Below are 22,844 nucleotides of genomic sequence, written 5' to 3'. Positions count from 1 at the left end.
TTCTACATGCACAGTTCAGTGACATCGACTACGCTCTTCCAATTGTGCTGCTATCCTCACTTTAGATGAAGGCTTACAGAACAAAATAGTTTCTCATTAAACAGTTAGTACACATGTTGCCCTATGACAGTGGTTAACAACCCCACTACACATCAACACTGTCCTTACTCAACCTCCAGCCGTAGTTCTTAACCATTATGCACGCAGGGTTTCCAGTATTTCATACAGAAAAGTCAAATATTTGAAAGCAATGTCAATGCCATTCCTAGGAAAAGGGTGTAATACCTTCTGGCAAAACATGGAGTGAAATACCAGTTGTCTTTGTTTGGTAAAGGGAGCCCTGGTGGTGCAGTGGTTAAGTGCTTGGCTGCCATTTGAAAGGTGAGCAGTTCGAACCCACCAGCTCTTCCACAGGGAAAAGATGTGGCAGTCTGCTTCCATAAAAATTACAGCCTTGGAAACCCTATGGGGCAGTTCTACTCTGTCCTATAGGGTTGCTATGAGTCGGAGTCGACTCCACGGCAATGGGTTTGGTTTTTAAAAGGTGTTTGTTTAATAGCGCTACCATAACAAAAAATACCACAAGTGAGTGGCTTTAAAGAGCAGAAATTTGTTTTCTCACAGTTCAGGAGGCTAGATGTCCAAATTCAGGGTGTGGCTCCAGGGGGAGGTCCTTCCCAGGAGTTTCTTGGAGTTCTCTGTGTCTATTTCGCTCTTTTTATAACTCAGAAGTGATCGTGTTTAGGATCCCCACTACTCTGGTATGACCTAATTAACATAACAAAAGAACAACCCCGTTTCCAAACAGGGTCATATTGACAGGTACACACACACACATAAAACCCAAACCCATTGCCATAGAGCCAATTCTGACACATAGTGACCCTATAAGGCAGAGTAGAACTGCTCCATAGGGTTTCCAAGGAGCGGCTGGTGGATTCACACTTCCAGCTTTCTGGTTAGCAGCCGAGCTCTCAATCACTGCACTACCAGGGCTCCATTGACAGGCAAGAGTTAGCAATTTAATACATGTTTGGGGAGGAGGGCCAAAATCAATCCATAACGTCAGGTCTAACTGGAATGAAGTCACCTAAAATTGAGAAGAATGAAGGATAAAGATTGTGAAGATAAAAAGAGGTCATTTCAGAACGATGTGTTTGGCATTATGACATATATGTATATATGCATGTGTGTGTATATATATACATACATATATATGTGTGTATTAGAAGCGAGGATGGCAAGACTTCATCTCACTTACTTTGGACATGTTATCAGGGGGAACCAGTCCCTAAGAAGGACATAATGCTTGATAAAGTAGAGGATCAGTGAAAAAGAGGAAGACCTTCAGCAAGATGGATGGACACAGTGGCTGCAAGAATGGGCTCAAACATAGCAACGATTGTGAGGATAGCGCAGGACTGGGCGGTGTTTCATTCTGTTGTCTACAAGGTCGCTATGAGTTGGAACTGACTCAACAGCACCCAACAACAACATACGTATATATGGAAGAATGTAAGAGGAAAAGCTGGTTATCCCAGAAAGGCGAATAAGAGAAAGGCTTGTACTCTATACATTATATGTTTACAGTAGCTTGAAACAAACATGCATTACTTTCATCAAGTAGATAAAACATTCTACAGATACACAATGAGACAGCACAAGTTCAATCTGGAAAAGCAAAGGAGACAATGACTATTCCTAAAGCAAGTAGAAACAATGATTCATAAATTGGGCAATGATTCAAAAAACAAAGTGGGCTTAAAGGTGACTGGCTGTGATCAGACAGTCCAAATCCCTCAAACCCTGCTGTACACAACAGCCTTTGTGGCTTAAATGATACTAAAGAAATGCTTCCTCAAACTAGTTTTAAGATTCTTTTATAGAAGGAAAATTGAGGAAGCCGATATTTTAATATGAAAAAAAAAAAAAGAGAGAAGAAAAGCCTCACTTGCTCTCAGATCTTCACTCTGCATCTTATTAATGCTCCGGGGTCTGCCTTCGTCCTTCTGCATTCGAGATTTCCAATAGGATCTTACCCCGTTGCCCTTTTCAGAACTGCTTGTGTTATTATTACTGTCTGCTTCTCCCTGTCTCCTTGGGAGGCTGACTCTTTCTTAGTCTTTTATTCTAAGCCTCTGAGGTTGGGGGCAGGAGAGGTAAGGCATCAGAGAAACCTGAAATAGGAGGGGATGAGCACATGACTGAAGGACACTGCAGCATGGAAACTGGACTAGAGAAATTGAGAGACACAGAGATAAAGACTGTGCGCCTGTACTTGGTTACTTCAGTTATATAATGATAAAGCAGGTTGGATGGCAAAAGGAACTCATGTTTACTTTGCATTTATGCATTCAACCAACACATATTGAGTACACCCAATGGGCAGAGTACTTGGCTATGAATTGAGGATACAAAAGTGAGCAAAGCAGATGCAGTCTTGGCCCTCAATAGGCTTAAAGTCAGATTGGGGAGGGGGACATTCATCACAAAAAAGGAAAGAATAGTTGCAAACTGTGGATGGGTATGAAGAAAGGAATATGTTCCTTATGGGCATATGGTTGGAGTTCTGACTCAACTCAGGAAGTCAAGGAAGGCTTTCTGGAGGAAGTGCCATTTGAGTTAAGCTGTGAGGTTAAGGAGAAGTTAAATAAGGCAAAACAGCAAAGAGAAGAACAAGTATGGAGGTCTTGGGGGGGTGGAGTGCCTGTCATCTGAGAAGGACTGGAGGAAGGCCAGGGTGGCCGCAGCATAGAGACAGAGGAAGTGACCACGAGACACAAGGCCTTGAATATTGCAGGCAGCAACGAGCTGTTGACTAGGATGGTAGGGGTTCTCTCTGATGGCAAGAGAATGTTAGGGCAGATCCACTAGCTCTTCCTTTTCAGTCCCTTCATTTGCACCTTACCCTTCAAAAAAGAAGGATGTCTTCCTTCTCTGATCTTCCCCTGCTGGCACTTCCCAAGAATTCAGTTTTGCTCCATCAAACCCACTTGCCCTGTTTTAAACAGAAGGAAGAAGATCCTTTCAGTTGAAGACTTAAGGATAGAACACGCATGATGTCCACGTCTTCCATATAAGAAAACCCATGGATATAACTGTTGTTAGGGGCTGTCGAGTCAGTTCTAACTCATAGCGACTCTACCTATAACAGAACGAAGCATTGCCCAGTCCTGCATCTCCCAGTCATTGCTGTGTTTGAGTCCACTATTGTAGCTACTGTGTCACTCCATCTCATTGATGGTCTTTCTCTTTTTTGCTGACCCTCTACTTTACCAAGCATGATGTCCTTCTCCAGGAATTGCTCCTTCTTGATAACACGTCCAAAGTAAATAAAATGAAATCTCACCATCCTCACTTCCAAGGAGCTTTCTGGTTGTATTTCTTCCAAAACAGATTTGTTTGATCTTCTGGCAGTCCATGGTATATTCAGTACTTTTTGCCAATACTATATGGTCACTATGAGTTGGAATCGACTCGACAGTAACAGGTTTGGTTTGGGTTTTCAGGTACCAGGTAATTCTGGTGCTGATAAAGTTTGAGACTCATTGGTCTACAGAATTTTAAGTTAACCAGGGACTTTCACAAACATTATTGCCTGCAATTTTTTAATTTTTTGAATCTTTACATATGAAACACTTCAAATATGCAGAAAACTAGACAGACAGCAATGTATGCCTACTTCCCAAATAACATGAATGTTACCACATTGCCATGTTTCTTTCATATATCACTTTCATTTTTGAAAGAAATAATTTTTTTTTCAGTTCTAAATAAAATTCCACCTCCCTTTTCTTTCCTGTCCTACCCTTCCCAAGAGATCACCACTATGCTGAAGTCTATTTGTAAAATATCACGCGTTCCATTTTTGCAAGTCTGACAAGGTCAAGATGTATTCATATATTAGTGTTGTATTTCCTACCCCACTATCCCACCATACAATCCTAGGATATCTTTGACAGCCAGGTTTAGAATACTTTGTGATTTAGAATTGAGAAAAGGGTAGACAAAGGAAGCTGCAAGTTTAGAGAAAAGAGGGGAGGACTAAGAAAGTGAGAGAGCAGGAGAGCAAAAGCAAAAGAGAGAGAAGGAGAAAGAGAGAGAGGGAGGCTATGCTAATTATATGCTAAAGACCTGGAATGGAAAAGTGTCCAAAGAGAAATGGAGAAAAAACATACAGCTAGTGGTAATGATGAGAGTCTAGGGATTTGGCAGATGGGAAACTCCGAGGTACAAGAGAATTGGTGAGTAGAGTAATAGGTTTTGAGAAGTGTTGTTATGACTTATGCCTTTAATTTTCTTTAAAGTTTCTTAAGAGACCTGAGAAAAGAGAATTTTTTTAAAATCACTAATTGGTGGCTAGGTTGAGCTTCTTTGAATGAGCTTCTCTGAAGGGACTAGGCCATCTGGGTCACCAAGATTTATTAGGGTTATATTAGATATACCATTGATAGAGGAATACTAAAAGAATCATGGGATCCACTCCAGTGTTAGAGTCTGATTAGACTGAGCCAAGGTTGGCAAACTATGGCCTAAGGCCAAATCCAGACATACACATTTATTTCTGTACTGTCATGGCTGCTTTCAGGCTAGAATGGCCGAGTTGAGTAGTTGCAACAGTGACCTTATGACCCACAAAGCCTAAAATATTTACTCTCTGGCCCTTTACAGAAAAAAGTTTTTTCAATCCCTGAATTAAATTATAAACCAATAACTCATTCCATCTTCCTCTCCATAAAGACTGGTTCAGAGATGGGCCAATGATGCCAATGGGTTTTTTAAAGCCAACAGAACTTAAATCTGGCTGGAGAAGACAAAGTAAAGTATTATAATGAAATATGCAAAGAACTGGAGTTGGAAAACCAAAAGGGAAGAAACACTCTCAGCATTTCTCAAGCTGAAAGAACTGAAGAAAAAAATCAAGCCTCGAGTTGCAATTTTGAAGGATTCTGTGGGCAGAATATTGAACGACGTAGGACACATCAAAAGAATATGGAAGGAATACAGAGTCACTGTAACAAAAACAATTGGTCGATGTTTAACCATTTCAGGAAGCAGCATATGATCAAGAACCAATGATACTGAAGGAAGAGGTCCAAGCTGCACTGAACCATTGTCGAAAAACAAGGCTTCAGGAATTGACAGAATACAAATTGAGATGTTTCAACAAATGGATGCAGTGCTGGAGGTGCTAACTCGTCTATGCCAAGAAATTTGGAAGACAGCTATCTGGCCAGCTGACTGGAAGAGATCCATATTTTTGTCCATTCCAAAGAAAGGTAATCCAACAGAATGTGGAAATTATCAAACAATATAATTAATATCACACACAAGTAAAATTTTGCTGAAGATCATTCAAAAGCAGTTGCAGCAGTACATTGACAGGGAACTGCCAGAAATTCAAGCTGGATTCAGAAGAGGATGTAGAACGAGGGATGACATTGCTGATGTCAGATGGATCTTGGCTGAAAACAGAGAATACCAGAAAGGTGTTTGAGTCAGGTGCGCCTGATTCAAGCCATGGTGTTTTCAATTGCCTCATATGCATACAAAAGCTGGACAGTGAATAAGGACGACTGAAGAAGAATTGATGCCTTTGAATTATGGTGTTGGCAAAGAATACTGAATATACTATGAACTTCCAGAAGAACAAACAAGTCTGTCTTGGAAGAAGTATAGCCAGAGTCCAGAGTGCTCCTGGGAAGAGAGGATGCTGAGACTTTGTCCCATGTACTTTGGACATGTTATCAGGAGGGACCAGTCCCTGGAGAGGGACATCATGCTTGGCAAGGTAGCGGGTCAATGAAAAAAAGGAAGATTCTCAATGAGACAGACTGACGCAGTGGCTGCAACAATGGGCTCAAACATAGCAATGTTTGTGCCACCAATCCTGATGTCACATTCTTCTTCATATAGTCCAGCTTCTCAGATTATTTGCTCAGCAGACAGACTGAATAGGTATGATGCAAGGATACATCCCTGAAGATGGCTCAGGACAGGACAATGCTTCGCTCTGTTGTGCATATGGTCACTACGAGTAGGAACCAACTCGAGGGCACCTAACAACAACAACACTACAATGTGTCAAAATTGTCTTTGATCGTTTTCCAGACAGACATTTATGTACACTGTCTCCATTTGTCATGTACATAATACCTGTGACTCCTTCGGTTCATGGTAAGAATATCAGCTGCCATTCATTGGGGTGCTAACTCTGTGCCCAGCATTGCGGTAAGGCTGCATACAGTGTGTTATTCTTCACTGCAGCTCTATGCGGAAGGTCCTGTTACTAGACTCATGTTACCAAGAAGGACAGTGAGGGTCAAGGAGGACCACACACTCAGCCAGGAAGTGGTAGAGCAGGACTGAGTCCACTTCTAAAATGGCTTGTAGCTTAGGAGCTTGGATGGAAGGCATATGTGACTCCAAGGTTGACACTGTTAAGCTTGGTTCTCTACCACCTCTCAATTCAAACCACCAAAATAAATGGAATTTAAAATATGCTTTGCCCCCAGAATCTTTTTCTGTAATTTTGGTACAATTAACCAAAGTAAATTACATTTGAAGAGCCAATCTTACTAGACACGCTTGCCCCACTTTGTTAAAAGAAGATATAAAAGAATTCATGTACACATAACTGCCTATAACTTTCCTAAATATTCAGGAAGTTTCTGTTTAGATAGGAGCATCCCTCATTCAAGGAGCCTTGAAGGTGCAGTAGTTGAGCTCTCAGCTGCTAACCAAAAGGCTGGTGGTTCAAACTCACTAGAAGCTCCGTGGGAGAAAGATGTGACAATCTGCTTCTATAAAGATTACAGTCTTGGAAACCCTATTGGGACAGTTCTACTCTGTCTTATAGGGTCTCGATGAGTCTGAATCGACCCAACAGCAATGGGTTTGGTTTGGGGTTGGTTTCTTATTCAGTTAAGTGTCAGTTTATAGATCACTATTTAACAAAAAGATTGGCGTCAGAAGCCACTGCTAATTGATGATCAATCGGAAAGAGATAACCCAACTTCTAAAGTATATTGGAAGTCAATCAAAAGATGGTTTGATTTGCTAAAATTTGATTGACTTGCAGCTTTTCAGTAGATACATTGCATAGGACAGGGTTCAACCTAGAACAGATCAAATTTAACCCAAGGTCACTTCCGTTTGATTTGATAGAGTGAAACAAGACATTATAATAGCATTCCTTCCTCCATTCATTCAGTAAATCTTGCTTTCCATGTTGGGGAAAGATTTTTCCAGGAGTATCTACATTAGTCAAAGAATGCACTTTCTTGGAAGCCTGTCTACCTTCATTAACGGCTTTCAGAGTGCACAATGCAACTGAATAACGTGCATTATTCAAATGGATTTCAATGCACTTGAGGAAAAGGAGGTATACTCAGATGGGAGCGATTTTAAGTAGCTCATCTGCACCACAGGAAATTCATTTCTCCTTTGATTCGTATGCCATTTCACAGGAGGTCTAGATATTTCTAGTCCCCATCCCATTTTGTAGGGGGTTTTCAGCCACCCAAACCAGAGTCTGGTGAATAGTCATCACACTTTCGAGAACACACACCAGGTGCCTGGTGATTTTCCTAGAACAATACTTTCCATGCTTCTCTGTTCTGACTCAAAGGTACAGTGAGATGTTTTTACTAAATGGGATTATTTTCTCCCACGTGGAGTTTTAGACCTTGTGACAAATGTAATGAAATCTGTCAGTCTTTCTAGCTAGACTCAAAAAACGAGGTGCAATGTTCCTCTGTCTTATTTGCCACTATTAGGTAAAAAGGACGTGGGGTGGGGGGGTTTTAAAATGGCCTGTAACTTTGGAGCTTGGATTGAAGGCATATGCAATCTACAAAGAGATGGATGGAGTCCACGCGGGAGAGGGGAAGCCTTTGCGAAATGAGCCCCCCCAAATCTTTCCTGACAAGCGTTTTGCATGCAGTTAAATAGACAAACGTATTCTGCTGCCAGAATTTTGCAGGAATCAGATTTGATGTCTGTCACCAAAAAGATTCTTGGGCACCGGTGGAGTGACAAACTAGTTTGCCTTAGCGCACTGGTTCTCAAACTCCAGCAAGCACCTGAATCTCCTGAGCGGCTTGTGAGAGCACAGGTTGCTGGGCCCACCCCCAGAGTTTCTGATTTAGTAGGTCTGGAGCAGGGCCCAGATGATGCTGATGCTATTGTTCTCGGGACACTCTTTAAGAACCACTGCCTTTGAGTGATCAAAGGGGGTAAGCCTGAAGGTGAAGGTGACATTGATGAGGTACAAACTCTCTCATTGGCATACTGAAAGCTTGGAGTTGGAAACCACTGCTAACCGATGATCAGTCAAAAAGAGTCAACACAAGTTCGTGATATAATGGAATTCATTGGAAAGATGATTTGCTAAAATTGGATTGACTATCAGAATTTGATTACAATTCATACCACAGACGCCACAAACCATCAAGCAACATGGCACCCCCAGAAGCAATCCTGGTAGGGAGAAATAAGTTTAAAAAATGTTTTCTCATTCCTCCATAGCTCCTAGTTTCCTGGACATGCCTCATCAGCATTGTTGTTTCTACTTCTTGTTTGCAAAATTACAGTTTCTGCACCTCCCATCTTAATTTCCATCGCGTAGACAGGGCAGCAGCTTGCAGAATGCATTTCCTGAGCTAATGCTTTAGGCAGGAGGTACCAGAGGCGATTCATGTCGATGAACAGAGCCTCCATTTATGATACCTATGCACATTCTCAACCAATACATCTTTGGTGCTGGCAACTGTTAACAGTTTCTCAGCATTTCAGGGATTTACATTTGACCCCCAAAGTGAGCCGGCTTTGAGCCCCACGGATCCATAATGGGCACTGTGTACCATTGCTAATAAACATTTACAACGTGGCATGCCAGACCTTGCTCCATAAGGCCCATTTGCAAGAGCACAGCGACTGATCCTGTATTGAGGCCAGCATCTCACACCACATTAAATAGATTGGTTTCTTCTTATTACATTGTTTTGCCCCTTGCATTTGCATCTCCACCAGTTCCCACAGCCCAGCAAAATAGTTAGGGATGCTGAGGTGACCACAGCTTCTCCCAGTCCTCGGAGCAATATTTGGAAAGGAGAGTTCTAAGCGCGGCCTGCGTTCCCAGCAAACTTGAGAGCAGCTAGAGTCTGCTGTTTCTTTCCACCCGGCCACGCAGCAGCATGCCAGTTTCCACACCTGTTGTTGTAGATGAATGCTGTCAAGTTGATCCCGACTCACAGTGACCCCGTGTGACAAAGTAGAACTGCCCCATAGGGTTTTTTAGGCCGTAATCTTTACAGGAGCAGATCACCAGGTCTTTCTCCCATGGAGCCGCTGGTGGATTTGAACCGTCCACCTTTTGGTTAGCAGCCGAGCACTCAACCACTGTGCCACCAGGACTCCTTTCTGCACCCCAGAAACAGCCATTTAGATAGAAGATGAAAGTTTAGTGTTGTCGAAGGCTGAGTGGGCAGAGACCCATCCTTTGAAATGCTGGCCCTTTCCTATCTGCTCTGCCAAGAGTTGGCATGGCTTGGTCTAAATGTTGGCTGTTGTATTTCATGGTACAGAAATCTCTCTACATATGTAGAAAGGGTGTGTTTATGAATCTATACCCCGTGTACATTTGTCTATTTTTATATATGCACATTGCATAGTAATAGGAATTTTATGCATCGAATAAAACTATTGCCCCCAATTTCACTCGGTTTATCGTTCTGCTGAATAATTCAGCTACTGTATGGACTTCATGGACTTCTGCTTTGATAAATTCACTACTCTGAGCTTTCCCTTTCATTGGAATTTTTAATCAGATTGAAACCCATCACGTTGAGATCAAAGATGGGAATAACGATGTTACCAATCTATATGTTAGCCAAAGGAGGTTCCGTAGAGTGCGCGTCCTCAAATCGCTTAGTCGCTTGCTAAAGTGTAAGAGAATTTATGATGCTAAATAAAACCAGGAAAAAAAAAGATGTCTTAATAAGATGAAAATCCAAATGTTAAAATAATGAACCATCTGCATGGGTGGCCCTCTCTCTCGAGAGATGCCAAGAGCTTTGCCATCTGTGAAACATTTACCAGCTGTTTCCTTCTCTTTTTTGTGAGACGGAAGAAATCCTTGCAGTTGGCGTTTCTAAGTGATACATCAGAGGGAAGAAAACAGGTTTGTCCAACTTCAGGAAGGCCAGCCTGAGCCGAAGGAACCAAACCACGCTTTTGGCAACTGTGGAGGTGCCCACCAGTGTGTCACCTTTCTCCTCGCCTCTCCCCCTTCCTAAACTTCAACAGGGGACGCAGGCAGATGAGAAGGTGCTGGGAAATGAGTGAACATCCCACGAGGTCATTTAAAACTGAATGTTTTCCGAGAAAAGCTATGTCTGCTCACTAGACTGCCTGCAAGCTGGTTTTACCTTCTGCGTAGTCAAGCCAGGTTTGGGCTAAATTGTAATCTGTCTGAAATGGGGAAAGGTGTCTAAAGCAGTCCAAATATTTTTGAACGTCTTTCCTTCTTCTTTCTCTTCTATGATCACTGTTTCACGTATCTGCCAGTCAGCCCTGTATCCCTGCTGCTTTGCCCTGACAAGCACCTTATCTAGGTTGCCTGAGTTATCTGTGGTCTTAGGATCTGAGCGGAGGGCTGTGTATGAATTTCAGTCTGCAGCCGCCACTGATCTGAGGTGATGAACCCAGCAATAAAATACTCACAGTGTGGGGCGCCGACCCACTCATGCCTCCCTGTTTTCCTGCCTTTGCCCTTCCTGTTCTATAGCCAGAATCTGACGGAATTTTATTTTTTTTCTCTGACTACCATCTTTTCTACTTCTTTAACTGTCAAATGTATTTCAGGGAACAGAGCCTAACAAGGAGGTTTGGTTAATGAATGTGAAGTCTCTCAGACACTCCCCTCAGGTGTCATTCCTGAGGAGTTTAGCAACGCTTTAGGTCATTTTTCCAAAAATATTTTTTCTAAGGCCATATGCAATGAAATGGGGGAACTGAATCTATAGACAACGGTTGTGTTTGCCCCAGTGCCGTGGTGTTAAGCCAAACCTTAGGGGGACAAAAGCAAGACTCATGGCTTCTTTCTGGAAAACCCCAGAGTCTCCAACAGCAATATTGACTGCATTCCCTAATTGGCAATTTCACATATCACACTGCAGGCATGCACGCTGCTAGGATCACATTTCACATAAAGTAAGATCATAAAGGAGTTTTTCTAGGTCACTCTGCAAAGCCACGTGATCCTGGTTTTCCAAACCTGGAGAAATTTCTGAGTGCTTCATTCTCCTAATCACCTACCATTTATTGGGTGCCTATTACAGTTCAGGGAAGAGGTACAACCAGAATGTTCCTTAAAAGCAAGGATGGCGAGACTGCTTCTCACATACTTTGATCAAGTTGTCAGGAGGGATCAGTCCCTGGAGAAGGAATCATGCTTGGTAAAGCAGAAGGTCAGCGAAAAAGAGGAAGACCCTCAAGGAGATGGATTGACACAGTTGCTGCAACAATGGGCTCAAGCAGAACAACGACGGCTCAGGACCAGGCAGTGTTTCGTTTTGTGGTGCATGGGGTCGCTAGGAGTCAGAACCAACTCGAGGGCACTCAACAACCACGACAACATCATAGTTCAGGAGCCCTGGTAGCATAGTGGTTAAGAGCTCTGGCTGGCTGTTAACCAAAAGGTTAGCAGTTTGAATCCACCAGCTCCTCCTTGGAAACCCTATGGGGCAGTTCTACTCTGTCCTATAGGATCCCTATGAGTCAGAATCAACTCGACGGCAACTTTTTTTTTTTTTTTTGGTTTATTCTGGTTCAGTGGTAGAATTCTCGCCTTCCATGCAGGAGACCCAGGTTCAATTCCTGGCCACCACCTGTTTGTCAGTGGGAGTGTTTATGTTGCTAAACAGATCTCAGCAGAGCTTCCAGACTGAGACAAACTAGGAAGAAAGATCTAGCAACCTACTTCTGAAAAACCAGCCAAGGAAAAACCTATGGATCACAAGGGTCCAGTCTTGTTGTTCATGGGGCCACCATGGTCAGGGACCACTCAATGGCAGCTAGCAACAACTAGACGCTAGGCATTATGCCAACTTCTGACAGACTGAGCAAGGCAACACGGAGCTTACAGGTTGATGGCAAAGCCAGGGAAACAAGACTTACAATAAAGAGTGAACCAAGACAATGGTTCTCAGTTGGGGCAGTTCTGACCACCGATGGATACTTAGCAATGTCTAGAGACATTTTTAGTTGTCACAACTTGGCAGGGGGTAGGGGGTACTACTGGCATCTAGAGAGTAGAGGCCAAGAATGTTGCTAAACATCCTACAATGCCCAGGACAGCCCCAACAAGAATTATCTGGGCCAACAAGTCAATAGTGTTGCAATTGAGAAGCCGTGTACCAAGCTAATACCTGCAGGAGGAACGGGGTGATCCAGGTGAAAGGAATGGGGAGAAGCTGAGGAGACACGGGTGCCCATGACCCTTTAGACACTTCAGTCTGTGCTGAATCTGGAAAGCAGTTGGGAGTCATGAACCCCCTTAGCGCTTGCAAACTTCTGCAGAATTTGATTCAGTCATGGGTTTCCTCCAAAGAAGAACAAATCCTTTATGCCACAGATGCAAGAAGCTAGGACTGGGGCTGTTACATAAAATCCACTAGACTTGTCCATCAGAAATCCCAATGCCCATGTGTGAAGGCCAGGAGGTCAATTATAGTACAATCAAGAAATTGTGTGAATTTCCAGGACAACAGCTGACTTCTGGGTTGAAGGGCTGGGTGGCTGGAGGAGAAACACCAGGGAAGGGGTTTCCACCTTCACAGTCATCAGTAGTATATCTGAGTTATGTTCCTCAACAGTCTCGAGTTGTAAATTTAGTTATTCCCAGTTTTGTTATTGTTAGTTGCTATCAAGTCAACTCCGACTCATGGCAATCTTATGTACAACAGAACATTGCCTAGTCTTGCTCCATCTCCACCATTGTTGGTATGCTCCAGTCCATTGTAACAGCCACTGTGTAGTACCTTCCAACCTAGGGGGCTCCTCTTCCAGCACTATATTGGAGAATATTTTATTGTGATCCATCGGGATTTCATTGGCTAATTTTTAGAAGTACATCACCAGGCCTTTCTTCCTAGTCTCTTTGTCTGGAAACTCCACTAAAACCTGTCCACCATAGGTGACCCTGCTGCTATTTGACATATCAGTGGCATAGCTTCAAGCATCGTAGCAACACACAAGCCACCATACTATGACAGACTGACCAATAAGTCGTGGATGCCCAGTTTATTGCTGAGGAAATGGCAGCTCAGCATGAGTTTACCTTTAAAACTGCTGCAGCCACCTGAGCAGAAGGTATCAACAAGATTTATGTGTGAACCTCCATTTCTGTGCAGGCAAATCTGTATTCATGTTTATAGAGGTTCAAGTAAGTTATATATTGTTGTGATTGGGTGCCATCAAGTTGATTCTGACTCATAGCGACTCTGTGTGACAGAGTAGAACTGCCACATGGAGTTTTCATGACTGGAATGTTTACAAAAGGTCCTTCTCCCACAGGACCTCTCGGTGGGCTCAAATCACCAGCCTTTTGGTTGCCAGCCAAGTGCTTAACCATTGCACCACCAGGGCTCCTTCGGATATATATAGGTTATATATTTATATATAATCGTATGCTTTATATAGTACACGTAGTTGGGTATGCAGTTCTATTTTATTACGTGCACCAGTTGAAATGAGCAGTAGCACAGAGCGTCAAGAGTTATTTTTAACCCCAAATTTGTTTATCACAAAGCTTTCCATGGCATTGCCACACACCCTCCCAGGAAAGGTACCTTTCTCATTACGTTTGGGTTCCTTAGTATTTTTTAATGCTTTCCATGGTACACGGTGTTATAGCAGGGCCCGTCAGAAGTTCTCACTGTGACCAGAGTTATCCACAGAATGAATAAGAGTAACACTGTGCACATTGAGAGTCTCTGCTGTTCTCCGTCTTCTTGCCCGCAGTGGGAGCCAGTGGACACAGGTCCAAAAGCCCATTGCCATTGAGTCGTTTCATAGTGACCCTATAGAACAGAACAGAACTTCCTCATAGGTTTCCAAGGTTGTAAATCCTTACGGAAGCCGACTGCCACATCTTTCTTCCACAGAATGACTGATGTGTTTGAGCCACCAACTTTTTGGTTCATAGCCAAGTGCTTTAACCACTGTGCCACCAGGGCTCCTTGAACAGCAGGTATTTCCTTGGATATATAGAAGGAAGAAGGAGCCCTGGTGGCTCAAAAATTAAGTGGTTGGCCACTAATCAAAGGGCTGGTGGTTCAAGGCCATCCAGCATCTCCACAGGAGAAAGACCTGGTGATCTATTCCCGTAAAGATTGCAGCCTAGAAGACTCAATGGGGCAGTTCTACTCTGTCACAGGGGTTTGCTGGCACTCAACAACAACAGCATGGGGGGAAGAGAATAAGCTTTAAAGACAAACAGACAGAAGCTCACATCATGGTGTCTTACTGAGTGGAGGGTCTTCGGCAGGTTAACCTCTCTGAGCTGCAGCTTCATTACCTATAAAGTTGAGGAAGCAAAATATTGCTCGGAGGATTTTTGTGAAGAGTCAGTGAGGTTAGGCCTTTATATGTGTGCTCCCTGCCTGGCATACATAGAATGACTGTTCAAACTTGGTAACCATTTGCCTATATCATCAAGGCTCCTGGGGGCATTGGTGGTTCACTTATAGAATTCTCACTTTCCAAGTGGGAGACACTGGTTCAATTCCTGGCCAACGTACCTCATGCGCAGCCACCACCCATCTGGCAGCGGAGGCTTGCATGTTGCTAGGATACTGACCTGGTTTCAGCAGCGCTTCCAGGCTAAGACAGACGAGAAAGAGAAGCCTGGTGATCTACTTCTGAAAATTAGTCAATAAAAACCCTAGAGATCACAATGGTCTGATCTTCAGCCACTCATGGGGACAGCGCAGGACCAGGCAGCATTTCGTTTCGTTGTGCATGGGGTAACCACGAGTCAGGGGACAAGTCAACAGCAGCTAACAACAACAACATCAAAGCTGCAGATAATAGTTCAGAAAATGGAATGCGGAGAGCCAACCCCATCCTGGTTTAGTCTCTGTAAAATGGGAGATCTTTATTCTTGAAATAATTTAGTAAGCATTTAAATTCCACTTTTCATAGTTACCTGGAAAGACAGAGTGGTATAGTTAAAAAAACAATGATAATGGGGAGAGAACTGGAGTGAAATGTGATTTCAATCCTGGGTCCCCATCTTGACATCTGTGTCAAACTGGGAAACGTATATTTAACTTTTGGGAGCGTCAGTTTTCTCCACTGTACAAGGACTTAATAATTATCCCCTTATAGGTTTGTGAAAAGGACACAGTAGAGAAAGGATTTGCAAGGATCAGCAAACTTTTTCCTTAAAGGCCCAGACAGTAAACATTTTAGCCTTCTGGGCCATATGGTCTCTATTGCAACTACTCAATTCTGCCATTACAGCGCAAAAGCAGTCATAGAAAATATGCAAACAAATGGACATGCTGTGCTTCAATAAAACTTTATTTATAATAACAGGTGTTTGGCCAGAGTTGTTTGCTGAGCCCTGGTCTACCAGATCCACCCAGGACAGAGGTAAATCAATTAATATTTCTAAACAATTCTTGCAGCTACCTGGGAGAGGATGATTCGCTCATGTCAGACTTGACCATGTAACTTGCTTTGGCTAACCAGACATAAGTAAAAATGACTAATGTCACTTGGGCAACAGGTTTTAAGAGCTGGTTACTTTTTCCCTCTGCTTCTCCATCAGCCTGGGTCCCAGAGTGAAGGCAGCATGAAGTATAGCTGCAGTGGATCCATGATGGATATATAGCATAAGCAAGATCTTAACCTTTGCAGTAGCCACTGACATTGCAGTATCATTTGTTACTGGCTCATAATCTGGCCATTCCCGCAGAGTGGAGCACACTGAGCTCATGGTTAGCCTGTGGCAATCAAATGGTGGTTCCCTTCTCCTTCACTGTCCCACAGAAGGAGAAAAAGAAAGCCATTCCCAGTGTTCTTGTTTCTGACCTTGTACTATCTTTACTTGAATAATATTTACAGCCTGCTGCCTTTCACTTCCTCCGCCCCGAGGTCTCCTTTGGATTCACAGTCCAGGTGCCAGGGAATGGGAACTGTGTTTCCCTGGCATCCCCACCCTCCTGCCCCACCACTCTAGGATACCTGGCCTCTGGGAGGGCAAACTGCATCCATCCCACCCCCATGTCCCTTCAGACACTTCAATCTGTGCTGAATTTGGAAAGAAGTTTGGAGTCATGAAACCCCTTAGCACTTGCAAACTTCTGCAGAATTTGATTCGATCATAGGTTTCCTCCAAAGAAGAACAAGTCCTTTATGCCACAGATGCAAAGCTAGGGCCAGGGGAAGCTACATAAAATCCACTAGACTTTTCCATTTGAAATCCCAATGCCCAGAGTCATGTCTTACAGGGAAAGAAAATTGTCCCATTTGGTGTTGCATCTAGCCCCAGTTCCTCTCCTTTCTTCATTCACACAAGATCAAAATAACAAATTCCTCCAAGAAACATTTTACCAAGGGAAAATAGTGAAGTGAAGAATGGCGACCCACTCACGAAAAGCTTGATAGCTTTTCATATTGAAGCACCTAATATGATAAGTACCGTGGAGATGTGCTTCACATTCAGATGAGAAAATATCCAAGGCTCTACTTATGTGGACTTCCCACTACAGGTATCAGATTTTTTATTGTAATAGTCTAGTTACAAGGATCAGCAAACTTTTTCCTTAAATGGCCAGATAGTAAATATTTTAGGCTTTGTGGGCCATATGGTCTCTATTGTAACTACTCAATTCTGCCATTGCAGCACAAAAGCAGAGATAGACAATATGTAAATAAATGAACATGCTGTGTTTCAATAAAACTTTATTTAGATATAGATAGTTCTTAAAAGAGCACAATGCTCAAAGCAGACATTCTTTATTAGTTAAGCTAAACTACCGTTTGGTTTAAAGAAGACTTCAGGGGATATTTTTGGTTTAAGGTTTAAAGATTATGTCAGGTAAATAATTTCAGGGGTTCATTCAGCCTCAATGGCTCCAGAAAGTCTGGATTCCAGAAGACTTTGAATTCTGTTCTACATTTTCCCCCTTTTAATCAGGATCCTTCTACAGAATCTTTGATGTTCAGTATGTTCAGAATGTTCAGTAATGATAGCTGGGCACTATCCAGCTCTTCTGGTCTCATAGCAAATGAAGCAGTTGTTCATGAAGGCAATTAGCCATGCATGCCATATCCTCCTTCTGTTCCTGACTCTCCTTCTTCCTCTGTTGTTCCAGGAGAATAGAGACCAATTGTTGTGCCTTGGACGGCCACTTGCAAGCTTTTAAGACCCAGGCACTAAGCACTGAACTAGGAGTTAGAACAGAAGCACAACATGTTGTTAGGCCAATTAACCACCGAGATGACCCTGAACCTGCAAACCAAAAAACCAAATCCCGTGAAGTATTTGGTTGTACATAAGCAGCCTCGGCAGATACTTTTTTTTTTGGTCATTAGTGGTTGGGAATTACTTAACCTTTATGAGCCTTAATTTTCTCATCTGTAAAATGAGAAAGGTACCCTGTGGTGCAATGGTTAAGCACTCAGCTGCTAACTAAAATGTTGGTGGTTTGAACTCATGCAGCGGCTTTGAGGGCGAAAGACCTCATGATCTGCTCTCATAAAGATTGCAGCCTGGAAAACCCTATGGGGCAGTTCTACTCTGTCACATGGGGTCACTATGAGTCAAAAATCAACTCAGTGACACCCAACAACAACAAAATATGGATAATGATGATATCCGCTCTTGACTCCTTGTTTCATAAGTGTCTGCCTACATTCTATTCATCCTCACTATAGAGAGAAATCTAAACAATCCATTGCACACATCACTCCAAACCCTAGCTAGCCTACCCAGGGCAGTAAGGGAGTGAACATTCTCCACTGCCCACTCTTGGGTTCTGAGCAGTGATTCCAACAGGAAGAAGAGGCTACACAGCATGATTTTATTACCAACACTGACTTGAATCAGAACGAGCAAGAAATGCAACAATTCTTTTACCAAGAAGCTTTCTTAAGCACATGGGCTCCAAAGAACCTGCATTTTCATAAGTAAGATTATTTGTGACCCCATTCCTTTCTCTGTTACACAGAATTTTCCCAAACATCTAGCTAGACTATGAGGAACTAGCTACACCATGGGTGACTCTGTGTCTTTCTGCTGTTTTCTTCATTTGTGCATGTTTTTCTTATTACCAGGTCGGTAACGTGGGGAAAGAGCCCTATGGCAAGGGCAATGGAAGTTGGGTATGGTAGCATAGCCTCAGTGGAACGCTGAGCTCCATTCTATCACCATATGTCCTTGGCTCCAGCCATGTGCAGTCACTGGGACATAAACATTGTACAGTTCCCCTTGTTTTGTCTTTCTCTCCGTAAGGTCTTCATGACTTCACACATATCCACTTTTACTAATTAGACCTAATACCTTACACTTCTCCAAAACAATAGATTTTCTCCTCTGATCAATACCACTCATTCAACACCTACTTCAGCATGTTGTTGCAAGAACCTAGTGAGCGGGTGCATGTAACATTCTTAGAACAAAGCCTGCTGCACAGTGAATGCTACAGTAAACACTGGGTACACTACAGACAACAAAGAGTGGGTTCTGATATTAATTCCCAGTCCCTCTCCACTAAAAGAAAACGGGTCAAACCATTATCCAAATGTATCTAATGGAATTGTCCCTATTCTTTGGCTTAAATTCTCCATTCTCCAGTCATCCTGCTCCCATGCAAGAGCAGTCTGCAATGGAAATATCATAACACCACTGACTAATATCGGTGAACTCCCTGACTGCAGTTGCTCAAAGGACACTTCTTAAATTAGCATCTACAACAGCTGTACATCTAAAGAGGTAGGCGTCCCACGGTACACTCTGCAAAATGCCTACCACCAGTTCCTTATTATGCAGGAAAGGCTTCTCTCTCTGTTTGCTAGCCATAGCATCATTCTCTAGGTCTCTCTGAGCAGTTTCTCTCCCTGCTCGATTGCCACTTCCAAGGTAGTCAAAGGGAGCTTTATATCCAGCTCTTTTTATTATAGAGAAACTTAAAGATTGGAACTAGACCGAGAGAATGATGAGGCATCACTTGACGTATCAGATGTGGTCCGTGTCTGTGTAGAACTCTGGGGTTTTATGATTTAACATTTTATCCACAATGGTGTGTAAGCTATGGCATGATCTCTCATATACTCCACACGCAATGAAAGATTCTTCCAAAACTAGGAAGTGAGGTTGGAAGCTGGGCCACCAAAGAAATGACAAGGTCCTCTATACAAATCATAAAATTCTTATTGAAGAATTCTTATTAAATTATTGCCTCTATCATTCTCTCACATTTGCACTGCTCCCCCTCCCCTCTTTAAATGGGATGTTCTCTAAATGAGAGAGTATCTTGTCAATATAACAGGTAGAAAGAGCTGGTGCTAATGTCTAGGTTCTTTACAATAATCCTCAAGCATGTGTTATAGTCTCACTTCTCACCTCCCCACTGGAAGGAGTCTCCAGTTAAGCTAAGTTTATCTAGGGATTCTTTCCTTTCATTGTATTTCATTTATTCATCCATTCATCTATACATTTTCAATAAATGCCTATTATTTGTCAATCACTGTACTACTTCTTGAGGATAAAATGAGGAAAATAAATAAGATCATTCCTTTATCAAGTTTCAATCTGCCTTCCACATACTAGACTTTTTCTGCTTCTCTACCCCAGTGGTTCAATCCGAAAGCCTACCTCTTTCCTCCCTACCCATGCAAAGACCAATGAAAGTCCTTCTTCTCCACAGAGCCTTCCCAAATTAGTGCAGCCTGGGGTGAGCAGAGAACCCTTCTTATCTCATTCCTGAGTCAATTAAAAATGTCAGAGATATTGGTACACAAAACAAAAACCAATTCTGAATGTTTTAAATGAAAAAAAAAAAGAATTTATTTGAAGTATATTAGAGTGGCACAGTGGAGCCCTGTTGGCGCAGTGGTTAAGTGCTTGGTTGTTAACCAAAAGGTTGGCAGTTGGACTCTACCAGCCCCTACTTGGAAATCCTATGGGGCAGTTCTACTCTGTCCTACAGGGTTGCTATGAGTCGGAATTGACTCGTCAGCAATGGGTTTGGCTTGAGTATATTAGAGTGTTCCAAAAGTAATGAGTGGTTGAAGGACCAGGTCAACACCAAGAAACTCAAGAGTTGCCAGGAAGCAAGATTATAACATTCTTCTTGTAGCAGGAACAATCTGCCCAGATAACACCACTAGTGCCTCATGCTACAGATGGCAGTACCCATGGATACCAGAGAAGCCACCATGAGTGAATTCAAACATTCCCACAAGCTCTAGATTCAAAAATACAAGGCAAGCACATCCTATTGGACAAGTTTCAATGCTATGGCTGCCAGAGGGTTGCTGAAGTGAGGATCTATCCCTTCAGCTTCCCTAATGGGAGGTGAGGACATGATCTCTCACATACTCTACATGCAGTGAAGGATTCCTCCAAAACTAAGAAGTGAGGTTGGAAGCTGGGCCACCAAAGTAATGACAAGGTCCTCCATACCAGTCAAAATTCTTATTGAAGAATTCTTATTACATTATTGCCTCTATCGGTCTCTCACATTTGCACTGTTTTCTTTCTCCCCTGTCTCTTGCTCTTTAAATGGAATCCTTTCTAAATGAGAGAGTATGTTGTCAACTCTTTCCCCCAGCTAAGTTCCTTCAGGACAAGAACATGTGTTATATTCTACACATAACCTCACACTGACTGGTGCATGGTAGGTACTTGTGAATAAATTACAACCTAATAAATGCTGGGTATTTATCCTGTAGGCTTCTTTTCCAACATTTAGTGCCACCAGTAATGGGGAATTTGAGGCTTTGGAACAAAATTCCAGGACATTTTATAATTATTTAAGGTGATGTCTATTTGGCAACATAGCCTGTGTTTACTTTTAAACAGTGGGAAAGTGCTTCTTACTAGAAACAATAGGACATTTTGGTAATGAATAAGTATTACATCTGTTGTTTAGCCCCTTGAGGGGAAACAATTTTCTAACAAGTGGCAATGGTCAAGAAAGCTACAAAATTTAGGCCAGTTGCCGTGGAGAATAACTTATTAGTTGCTAAGTTACCAATCCTAAAGGGAGCTCAATTAGGGGAGACAAACAAACTTAACTAAACCCACTCTACTTAAAAGTAGAAAGTTGTAGCTGTCAGGTGGTGCTGGTGGATGTGTGGAGGCAAAATGATTGACAAACTGGTCTTTGCTTGGCATGAAGTTTGGCTTTGATTTTATGAGTGACTCACAGGCTGGTGTCATCTGGAAAACTGGATTGTGTATTGGAGGGGCTACTTTGCAACAGAGTGATTGACATGTTACAGAAATTGTCCCATAGATGGAGAAAACCAAATAGAGATTTGTTTTGACAAGCCTTTTCTTTCTACCTATTCATTTTGTATATAGAGAAGAGAGAGGGGGAACCCTTATAAGTGTTAATTGGTTCATCCAGTGGATATCAGACTTCAGAATCAGGATGGTGGTGGCCACATGGATTCACAGAAAGAGCCCTGGATGGTGAGGGGTTGGGAGATGAGTGTTCAAGCCCAGAATTGTCCATGATTGTGCTGCATTGAGATTAGAGGAGCTCTTTGGGGGCCATTTTGTATTTCCTAACTGAGGATCTTGAACAAAGATTATTTCTATATTTCATTTCAATAGTTTATAAGTTGTCTTAGTTTCTCAGTGCTGCTATAACAATGGGTGGCCTTAATGAACAGAAAGTTATTTTCTCACAGTTTAGGAGGCCAGAAGTTTGAATCCAGGGCACTGGCTCTAGAGGAAGGAGCTCTTTCTCTCTGTCCACACTGGCCTTGGCATTCCTCAATTCTTTGGTGATCTCCACATGGCATCTATCTTTCCTCCATTTGTGCTTGCTTGCTTCTGTGCCTAATCTGCTCTTTTATATCTCCAAAGTGATTAGGTTTAATACACACCCTACACTGATATTGTCTCATTAACATTACAAAGAAAACCCTACTCCCAAATGGGATTACATCCACAGGTGTAGGGGTTAGAATTCCAACACATGTTTTGGGGACACAATTCAATCCATAACATAAGTCTATGTAATTTTTTTTCATGGACAAATATTGTTCTGCCACCTCTTCTTCATAGTCATACTATATGACAGGGCTGACCCATCAGATTATTCCATTCCCTAGGCCACAATGATCAGTTCAAGGATGGGCACATGACCCACGTTGGTCCAATGGGAGACAATGCTGACACTTATACTGGAATTTTAGAAAATAAGCAAGGGCTTATTTTCTAAATGCTTGGGCTGCTACATTACTAAAATATCAACCTATAAGCGCTGGCAGCCATCTTTGCCTCAACTGAATAGAGTTGCCAAGTAAAATAGAAGATGCCCATTAAATTTGAACTTCAGATAAACAATAACCAATTTTTAAGAATAATTATGGCCCAAACATTTTATGGAACATATTTATGCTGAAGACTTATTCATGGTGTATTTGAACTTCAAATTTGCTTGGGTGCCCTTGATTTTTTTTTTGCTAAATCTGGCAACCATACATGTGAAGGATCTGCTTGAGAATGAAGCCAACACAGGCAAAAAATAGAGCCAAGAGGTCAAAGAGAGAGTATTCTGGTGGACTTGTTCAACTGCCGGATTCAGCCAGGCCCA

Source organism: Trichechus manatus, unplaced genomic scaffold (assembly GCF_000243295.1).
Source record: "Trichechus manatus latirostris isolate Lorelei unplaced genomic scaffold, TriManLat1.0 scaffold00008, whole genome shotgun sequence".
NCBI lineage: Eukaryota > Metazoa > Chordata > Mammalia > Sirenia > Trichechidae > Trichechus > Trichechus manatus.
The sequence above is the reverse complement of the archived record's forward strand: the minus strand, read 5'-3'. Positions refer to the sequence as shown.